The sequence below is a fragment of the Corvus cornix genome, chromosome 2 (assembly GCF_000738735.6).
Source record: "Corvus cornix cornix isolate S_Up_H32 chromosome 2, ASM73873v5, whole genome shotgun sequence".
NCBI classification, from domain to species: domain Eukaryota; kingdom Metazoa; phylum Chordata; class Aves; order Passeriformes; family Corvidae; genus Corvus; species Corvus cornix.
Genome location: NC_046333.1, coordinates 117,215,935 through 117,226,058, shown reverse-complemented (window position 1 = coordinate 117,226,058; position 10,124 = coordinate 117,215,935). Strand labels below are relative to the sequence as shown.

The 10,124-nt window shown below is 43.8% G+C and overlaps 1 protein-coding gene across 1 annotated transcript in view; it reads right to left on the bottom strand.

Moving 5' to 3' along the window:
• Positions 1-10,124, bottom strand: part of CLVS1 (clavesin 1) — a 100,524-nt gene that overhangs the window by 1,354 nt on the left and 89,046 nt on the right. The gene's annotated exons all lie outside the window — the stretch shown is intronic.

Below are 10,124 nucleotides of genomic sequence, written 5' to 3'. Positions count from 1 at the left end.
TTTTAATTATTTTCTGTGGAAAGCATAAGGAATTTGAGAAATTGAAATATAAACAGGGAAGTGACTCGTGATCTCAAATTCTTTCAAAATATTTAGTGCTTACCTACTGTCCATAGTGCTGAACATGCTCAGCAACTTAAAGACCTGGCCCTGCAATACCATGAGGTCTGTTGGTGCTCAGTGTCTTCCGAGGCAAAGCTCTGCGTGTGACTGCTCACTGGAAAGCAATGTCATTTGCACAGGTGCTTGCAGGACTGAGTCACAGCTTGTGCTTGTTGCAAATCTTGAGAAATACAAACAGGTGAATCACATTTTACTGACGTAGGGCTTTACAGGACAGAGCTCCCACGAGGTATCCAAGACCAATAAAGAAGACAGAGTTAATATGACAATGAGGGAACTTCTGGTGTGCCCAGTGCTTCAGTTTATCTCCCTGTTTACACCCTTGAAGGATAACTTTATTCAGGGTTAGTCCATTTTAAATTCATTTCTGTCTTCAATGTGGGAAGCAGAATTTATCCTTTGTTATTAATGGATTAAAAAAATCCCAACATGGGAAAAAAGAGTAAACACTAGAGAAAGAGGAGCATCATTTTTTCTTGCAGTAACAGAAGCTGAATGGGCTCAAAATAGTGGGAAGATTCAAAACTATTTAATTTTCTGAGGTCTGTGTGCTCTAATGTTTGCTTGCTGAGCTATGGAAGGAGGATCTGATGAGTTTATTGTTATAGAGATTTGTTATCCTCCATTTTCTCTGTTTTGGGCTAGGAGTTGCCTCCCAGTTTGGAGGAGACAATGAGCTTCAGAGCAAGATCACGGGGTGAATCTGGAACTTTCAGAAAGGGAACTTTTTCATAAAGGGGGATAGAGTCATCTGGACCAGGCATTCACATAGTGCATAGTATTGTTATGAAGAGCCAGTTTTCTCATGGATAGCTTTTAGAATTAGGGGTAGCTCTCATTCCATACATGATGCATTTGTAGTTCCCAGTTGTTCATTTATGGTTTAGCTATTTTGTGAGATTAGATGTCACCTCTCTTTTGATAAGTATCCTTAATAAATTGCATCCTTTGGTACTGCAAGACTGAATACCATGACTGTGAATAACTTGTGTGATAATTATTCTTATGCCTGGAGCTTTCATTAAAGCATAATAAAAAAATTTTCATTAAAAGAAAACTCTCCAAAGAAAGATAACAAAAACGGGATGCTCAATGGGAAGATTTTATGCCATAATTTTCAGAGAAAGTGTGTTTGCCCAAATGTTTTCACTGTGTATTTTTTACAGATATGACATCTGTAATGTTTATGATTGCATTTTAATATAGAGAAGCAACTGATTTGGGAGATTATGCAAAATGGCAATTTACATATTTCTAGAATGAGGCAGCAAAAATTCATCATGTGGCTTTCAAACTGTTATGGAATGGATTAAAATCACAACATCATCAGGTTTTTATTTTCTTTTTGACTACCAGATTAAATTATTATTAAACAGTACCTGATGAATACTTGTCACTAGTGTATTATTTCTGTCTGACCCACTGCCCTTCAATGAATATAAAAAGTTGTGTATCCTTTGCAGCATTTGCTAGCACACAGCAGAAAGTTTCTGCTCTAAGTCAACTGTGAAAAACCTCAACATTTTTCCTTTTGGGATCACTGCTGATCATCTCTGCTCTCATCTCATTACACACTCAGAAATTCTTGCATCTGTAACAGCAAGATCCAGATTCTCCACCATACTGGCACTTGGTTGCACACCACCTTGGGAGCAACATAGTCCCAAATTCTGTGTGCAGGTCCTATGCTGTTCCTTTTCACATGGAAACAAAACATCCAGAGCACTGAGTAAATGTGTTGTAACACACCTGACCTCCAAATTCAAGATGGCAAATGATCCAAATGCTATTCCCAGCCCTTCTGAATAATGTGAAGAGAGATCCAACTGAGATTTTTGTATCTGCCAAGCTCTGCAGCAACAATTTCTTTTCTGTTTCTGCTAAAAGCTGCTTAGATTACGATCCTAAAATAAGCAATTCTGATACCTCTCTCTAGGGTACAGTCATGGTTTGAACAATCATCACTGTTTTCTAAGACACCACAAAAAAAGGACTTGTGTTTGGATTTCTATTTTCCAAATACATCAGGGGTTTCTTTGCTGAAAAGTGTTTCCAGTTTTGTTTTTAACTTACTTTTTATATAGAAAAGCAGAAAAACAGCCAATTCCAAACAAGATTCAAAAATACCTTTTTCATATTCTTCATTTATGGTAAATATTAAAAATGCAGATAGTTGGGAAAGGATTTTGACAATATGAATCAATGCAGCTCACAATCTAATGTAATAACTTAGCATGAGATATATATTTCACCAGCCCAAAACATCCTGAATTTGTACATTGCTTGCAGGTGCTTGCAGGAGTCTCTTTATTTAATGACAGAGAAAAGATGATTTGCAGTAGGCCACAGTTGCAGAAAGCATTTTCAACTGACCACTAACTGTAGAATCACAGAATCATAGAACATGCTGAGTTGGAAGGACTGAGTTGGAGGACACCTCAAGAGTCACACCACGTACCTAAAAGCATTGTCCAAATGCTTCTTGAACTCTGTCAGGCTTGGTGCTGTGACCACTTCCCTGGGGAGCCTGTTCCAGAGCCCAGCCCACCCTCTGGGTGAAAAATCTTTTCCTGATATCCAAAATAAGCCTCCCCTGACCTGCTTCATGCCATTTCCTCTGGTCCTGTCACTGGTTAGGAAAGTGAAGATACCAGTACTTGCCCTTTCGCTTCCCCTCATAAGGATGCTGAAGACCACAATGAGGTCCCCCATCTCCTCCAGGCTGAAGAACCAAGTGACTTCAGTCCGTCCTCATACGGCTTCCTCTCCTGTCCCTTCACCATCCTCATTTCTCCTTTGGACACTCTGTAATAGCCTCATACCTTTCTTATATTGTGGTGCCCAAAACTGCCCCCAGCACTCAAGGTGAGGCTGCCCCAGGCAGAGCAGAGCGGGACAATCCGCTCCCTTGCCAGGCTGGCGATGCTGTGCCTGATGCCCCCCAGGACACGCTTGGCCCTCCTGGCTGCCACGGCTCTGCTGACTCACATTGAGCTTGCCATTGACCAGGACCCCAGGTCCCTTTCCACAGCGCTTGTCTCCAAGTTCTTGTTCCCCCACACTATTCACACAACCAGGGTTACCCCATCCCAGGTTCAGAATCCTTGTTAAACTCCATATGGTTGGTGATTGCCCATCTCTCTTAATTTGTCAAGGTCTCTCTGCAGCACTGTCCTGCCTTTGAGGAAGTCAACAGTTCCCCCAATTATTGTTGTAAGTATTCCTTCAAGTCCTGCATCCACATTGTTAATGAAGATGTTGAAGAGTAGAGGGCCTAAGATGGAGCCCTGTGGAACCCCACTGGTGACAGGTTGCCAGTCTGATGTCACCCAATTCACTATAACTCTGTGCCTGACCTGTGAGGCAGCTGCTCACCCATCACATGGTGTGTTTGTTCAGCTGTACATTGGATATTTTGTCAAGAAGGATGCTGTGACAGTATCAAAAGCTTTGCTGAATTCCAAGAAGATTTCATTAACTGGCTTTCCTAGATCAGCTAGGTGGGTTACTCCATGGTAGGATGAAATCTGGTTTGACAAGCAAGACTTTCTCCTCATCACCACACTGACTGTGGTCAATGACTGCATTATCCTCCAGCTGTTTTTCAATACCTCCCAGAATAATTTTTTCCATGATTCTACTGGGCACTGAAGGGAGATTAACAGGCCTGTAGTTTCTGAGGTCCTCCTTCTTGCCCTCCTTGAAAATTGGGACATTTGCCAGCTTTCAGTCTGCTGGGACCTCTCCAGATCACCAAGACCACTGAAAAATCCTCTAGAGAGGTATTGCAGTGACATCAGATAATCTTTGAGCATTGTCAGATGTATCCCATCAGGCCCCATAGATTAGTAGGGATCCAGCTGGAGCAGCAGATCCTGCACAAGTTCATGGTCAGCTGGGAATTGATCATTCTCACTCTCATGGTCCTCCAGGTTCAGGCATTGAGGTCCCCTGTATTTTTTGACTGTAGAAATTAATATAAGACAAATATTATTTGGAAGAAGCATCCTATGTGTTGGTTTCATCTGGCTTTTTTGTATCCAACAGATTCAGTTCAAGGAAAGCAGTCACATTTTAGGTATATGCACGTTTACACACTATCTGGGGGGGGTTGTATGCTGGCTCTAGCATTGAGCCTAGGACTAGGACTAGTTCTTATTTTAAAAGTACTCCTCCCTGTTTTAGCTGCATCAACATTTTATTCAGAGGACTTCACAACCACATTTCAAATTTTTAAGAGAATCTGATCATGGCTCTTGAAAATGTGTGTGTGTATCTAATTCCACCTTAACCTTCTATTGAAAAATAAATTGCAGTTAGACACCAAAGTACCTTTGCCCTGACTCGTCTTTGTAAATTGCAACCTTCGTTGCATTCAAAGCACCCTCTCACACAACAATTTAAGCCATTTTGATTTAAAATGGTAAATGAGCAGTACAGAACTTCCCTTGTTTGGCAAGCAGGGTTTAAGCTTTGGCCCTGTAAATGCAGTGGATACTCTTCTGGTGGTATCCCATGGCCAGCAGAAATTGTTCATGGCACCAGACAAAAGCATTTTTGTTTTGCGCTCTTTCCTTATCAATAGGTTCAAATACCTGATGGGGTGGAGTAGTAGAACACAAAAGAATCATCTCAGTGATACTCAGTAACAGAAGAGGCAACAGACACAGATGGAAATACAGGAACTTCCATTTTTTACTGGGGAATGGACAAACACTGAAACAAATTGCTCAGAGAGGTTGTGGAGTCTTCATGCTTAGAGATATTCAGAATCCAGATGGACACAATTCTGGACAACCTGCTCTAGCTGACCCTGCACTGAGCAGGGGATTGGGTAGAAGATCTCCAGAGGTTTCTTCCCCAACCTCCTTGTGATTCTGTGCCCATAGAAATACCAGCTTCCCTGTGCCATCCCAATTCATCTTTCTCTATCCTGACAGGGCAACTATTTTCTTTAAAAGTTGATTATGCCTTTGGGGTGTCAACTTTCACAGTGTGGATGACATTCAGCTGCTAAACATAGATATCTACGGCCATTTAAGGCACTCTAGAGTATCCAAAACAACTGATTAGATAACTGAAGGTTATGGCTCTGGGTTTTATAAAAGACTTGTAGAGGACTCATGTCCTTCTGCAGTAACAGATGGAGGCCAAGAGGCCATCGTAGTGCCTAAAACCATTTAATTATACTTTGCAGGATGAATACAGCTACTTTGTAATGTTCAAGAAATGTCTGAGTCATTTTGACCTGGGCCAGATATGAACTAATCATCTAAGGAGGAAACAGAAATTGCATTGGCCTTCCCCTGTCAATACATTTTAGTCACTTGTGTTTTGATTCATCTCATCATCAGACATCTATGGTCACTCTGTGCTATAAATGGCAGAGAAAGAAACATTCTCAGGGTGCTATTCATCTGACTTGTTCTAAACATATGGTATAAACATATGATTCATGGGTTACCTACATTCAAGTCCCTGTTTTGATGAGTTCTCATCTGTTAAAACTGGGGAGAACAGGTTTCATGACTTATGAGGCAATGTTTCCTACGTATCATAGCCACAACAGCCTCACACCTTCAATATTCACCTTCACTATATTACCTTCAGTACTCACCAGAAATGTGACACTTGTCCTGTGTGTGCTGCAGCTCTGGAATTATAAATGAGTATATCTGAATTCAAAACCTTCTGGTTTCCTTTTTTCTTCAGATAAAAATTCTCAGTAGCCAGTTTGAAAGATGCTTGGCTATGGAGGATCTGATTGGCTTAAATTTTAACACAAGTAGACAATTGTTTGTATCACACAGATAGGGTCACTGCCCTCAGCTGGCAGACACTGTGCCTGTCTTTCTTTAACATGATCCATGTGGGAGACTTAGCTCCTGTAAGAGTACATGATCACAGCACTAGGTGCTAAATCTGAAGTAATTAAAACACAAGTCAATGCCCATAGACTTTACTAATCTAGATTCCAAGGCTAGGTAAGCTTGCTTATGAGAACAAAATGAAAATGGAAAGAGAAATGAATTCTAAGTCTCACTTCTGAACCCTGGGTACCATTTGAGTGTGGTCCATTTAAAGAGTCAATCAAACCCCCCATGGTTGTTTTACTGTTCAGCAAGAATATTTGGAAGTCTGGAAAATCAACAGTACCCAGCTGTTTCTCCAGCAGGCCAGCCATATATTTCAAATGACAGCACTGCATAGGTATGTACATCAATATCTAAGAGAACAGATGGCTTTATGTGTGTGGCCACTTTTATGCAACTCTCTCCAATTCAGTCAAAAACCATGTAAGAAGACTGGATGCAGACCTCCTAGCTGTGCTGTTTTCAGAAGGCTCTTGTCAGAGTGTAGCTGCAGTCAATCAGCTCACAGGAATTGATGTTTGTTGGGTATCAGTTTTGTTTCCCATAAAAAATACAGTACAAAATCCTGGGCTGAGCTAACAGTAAGTGCCAGCGTATCACAGCATGTTTATCATAAGAGACATCTTCCAATTCTCTGATCCCTCATTTTATGCTCTTCTTCACAGGAATGCTGATGCACTGGAGCCCACAAGAGTGAGGACGTATTTGTGCTGGGCTTCCTTTCAGGGCGTTTGTGAAGGAAAGAGGAGGGTGGCATGTTGTCTTCCCTAAGTGCAGGAGGCTTCAAGCTCTCAGAGTGACACGCTGCAGATCACACTGAGTTTTCTACTGTTTTCTACCTCTCACCTCCCATCTGCTCATTTCCCTTAAATTCCATTCAGATTTCATCAGTACCCTAGAGCTGTTTGTCTCCCAATTATTTTTTCCCTTTACAGAACATTATGAGTATTTTTTAAAATCACACTTGTGAATGTTTGTATTGACAAGGTCCAAGGGACATTTCTTTCTCTGCTTTTCTCCCTTCATCAGACTAAAGAGGGGGGTGCAGCACCTCAGAGTGTGCTCTGCAACACCCCCTCACTCAAATGTACAGCTCCACCAGGTGGGAAAAACAAGGCTTTCTCTGTGGTATCACAGAAACAGTGCAGATGTACAGGTGTCAAGAAATTGTGGCAAAAGGTACCCTCTTGTTATTGAAAGTGCTTGAAAAGGAAATGCTCCCCAGGTGGTGTGGGCAGATGAAGCCAGCCCTGCTCAGCAGTGCACAGTCCCAGTGCAGCAGCCACGGCATGTGGTTCTCTGCCGAGGCTCACAAGCCCTGCTCAGATCTCTTGCCAATGCAATTCTACAGGTTCTACGCTGGTGTTGGCTCACAGCTCCGCATTGAGACAGCAGAGTGTTGTGCCACAGAGACCTGCCCAGAGGGGCAGCTTTGGTACACCAACCACAGCACTGTGAAGAGATGCAGCAGCACCAATGTCTAGGGGCCCAGGTGGGCTGTGAAGTGATCCACTGGCATGATGAGTCAGGGGCAAGAGCAGCATGAAAACTCCAGCACAACCTTGCTGCCACCCCCTGGCTCAGCCCTCAGGACAGTGGTGACAAGCTGCTGCACTTCCCAAGTGGAAGCTGACTTTGTGGCCACTGTGGCAGCAGTGACCATCTTTCTCCCTGGTGGTGAGCACACCCTAGTGAGAGGCCTCCCAGTAGTGCCTTAGCACATCAAAGTCGGGGGCAGCCCTGGGCCAGACCTGTAATTGCAGGTGTGAGGAAGAATCTGCGAGTACACCTGCACCGCTAAAGAGGCAACTGCTGCACAAGACCCCTCATCCTCCCTGTGCCCACCAGTTCTCACTATGCCCCTTTGTTCCCGACATCTGGCCACAGCTGCTTCTCTCCACCACAAATCCTGAGCACAGCTCACTGCAGGGTGTGCACAAAGAGGGATAGGGATGACACTGCACCATGTTTCACTCTAACCATGGCCCAGCTGTCTGAGCACCCAGTCCTGACCCATCCCTTAGCCCACACTACTCTCCAAGGATGTAGTGTGTATCCTTTGGCTCTTGCTGTAAAAACAGATTTCTGGTGGGCTATGACAAGTTCTCAGCTTCTCACAGGTAGTCTGAATTGTATAAACATACAGAAATGCTTAAGTATTTGACACAGCACGTGCACGCTCATGTCTCCAGGCCACCGAGACCCGGATGGGACATGAGCATATGCAGGGCAAATGCAGCCAGACTCCTCTTGGCAGGGCCTACCCCCAAGCAATGCAGACAGGAGTTGGTCTGTGACATCAGCCTTGGAATTAGGGTGCACATCTCAGTCTTTTTTCATCACTGTGGATTTGCCTGATATCTCCTGCTCCTAAGTGTTCTGAGCTTCTGTGTCAAGATCTTGCCTCAGTCCAGGGCAGTGGAAAGGCGTGGGTGGGAGCTTTTCCTGTCCATTTCCTTTCTCTGCTATAGACTGAGTTTTCCACATGCTTTTTTTCTTGGAGAAGGAATAGGAGCACCTGCTTCAAACAGGAGTTCCTGGAAGACCCTTAGTCCTCTGGAATCCAGTATGTCACCTATCACATTGTAAGCCTAGTCACAGGATCAAATAAAATGACACTGTAGCAGCAAACACCAATTTACATCAGATTCAGCAGAGCTGTTAGGAAGTGTGCAGAATTTGATATCTCAAAAAAGGATTTCAGGCCAGGTAATGAAAAAAATTTCTTCTCACACTTGATGAATATTCTCACATGAACACACATGCACTTGCCATCACCATTCATGGTTTTCCTGCTTATCCCCATTTCCTTGCCCTCCAAGGTCTCTGTCTAGCCCAACAGCTTCCAGTCCCTTTTTTCAGACAATCCAATCCTTTACTCCTGCCTCATCTTTCAGTCTGCCTTTTTTTGCTTCCATTCCAGTGACTCCAGTTCTCAAGATCTCAACCAGATCTGCCACTGAGTCATAGTCTCTTCACTGTGGCAATAACAGGGAGGACAGAGCCATAAGAGCAAAGGGGATCAGTCTTCCTACTTCCCCATCATACATCAGAAGTCTCCTGTCCTTCAGAAGAGCAGCACTACATCATGAAAGCAACCCTGCAGATGTACTATTTAGAGTGTAAAGTCAAGCACCACCACCGAGTGAAAAGCCAAAATGTAGGCTGGGGGAGCAGCAGTCACTTGGCCAGGTGTGTGTGGGTGTTGTGACCCATGCCTTGTGCCCTGGCAGCAGGAGCACACACTGTTCTTTCTCAGAGGGCTCTTTCCTCCCTCAGTGCTCAGCATACACAGCGCTGTGCTAGTAAGTGGCTTTTTATTTTGCTTTCTTCTGGTGATTCAGTGTGTCGCTCTGTGACACATTTGCTGCATATTACTCCAAGCCAGCTCTGAAGATAGCCTTTGTTAATTCCCTCCTGAGCTTTTCTGTGGAGTTTATCAATGCAGTACTTGTGTGCCTCTTTAATGCTAATTCATTTACTACCGTAGCATGACTGTGAGAGTTGGTTTTCTTTTAATTTTCATTTTGCATGTGGAGATCTGAAACACAGTGAGATTAGGGTACAAGTATTCCTCTGATGGGGTGCCCAGAGCTGAAGGTCTGATTTTGCAGAGCCCTCAGCCTTGAGTGGCAGCTTGTGTGTACAAAGCACATGTCCCATGGATTTCTGTTGCAGGCAAGTGCTGGGTATTTCTGGAAATGAGACCCCAAAGTCTGTAGCTTGACAGGTTGAAAATAAGCAATGTGCAATCTCGCCATCTGTGTGAAGTTTGGCTTAAGCTACTTGCCAGGCTGACACGGGCTCAGGGGAAAGGGAGACCAGGATCTGCTTCTCAAGGGCTGCACCAAACAGACTGAACCAAAGGGTCATTCCTTGTCTCCATCAGCCATTTGCTTGCCCACCAAATGTGTGTTCTAGCCCGTCTGCTTCCACTCCTTTGTGCCCACCTCGTCTTTCAGTCTGCCTTGTGGCTTCCATCCCAGTGACCCAAGTCTCCAGTACTCCAGATGGGTTCACCACTAAAATCCTCATCTCTCCAATTCTCCTGCCAACAGCAGGGTTGAAGCCCTGTGAGCACAAGGTGTCAGTCTTCCAAATCCTGGCTCCATGTCTTGCCATAGATTG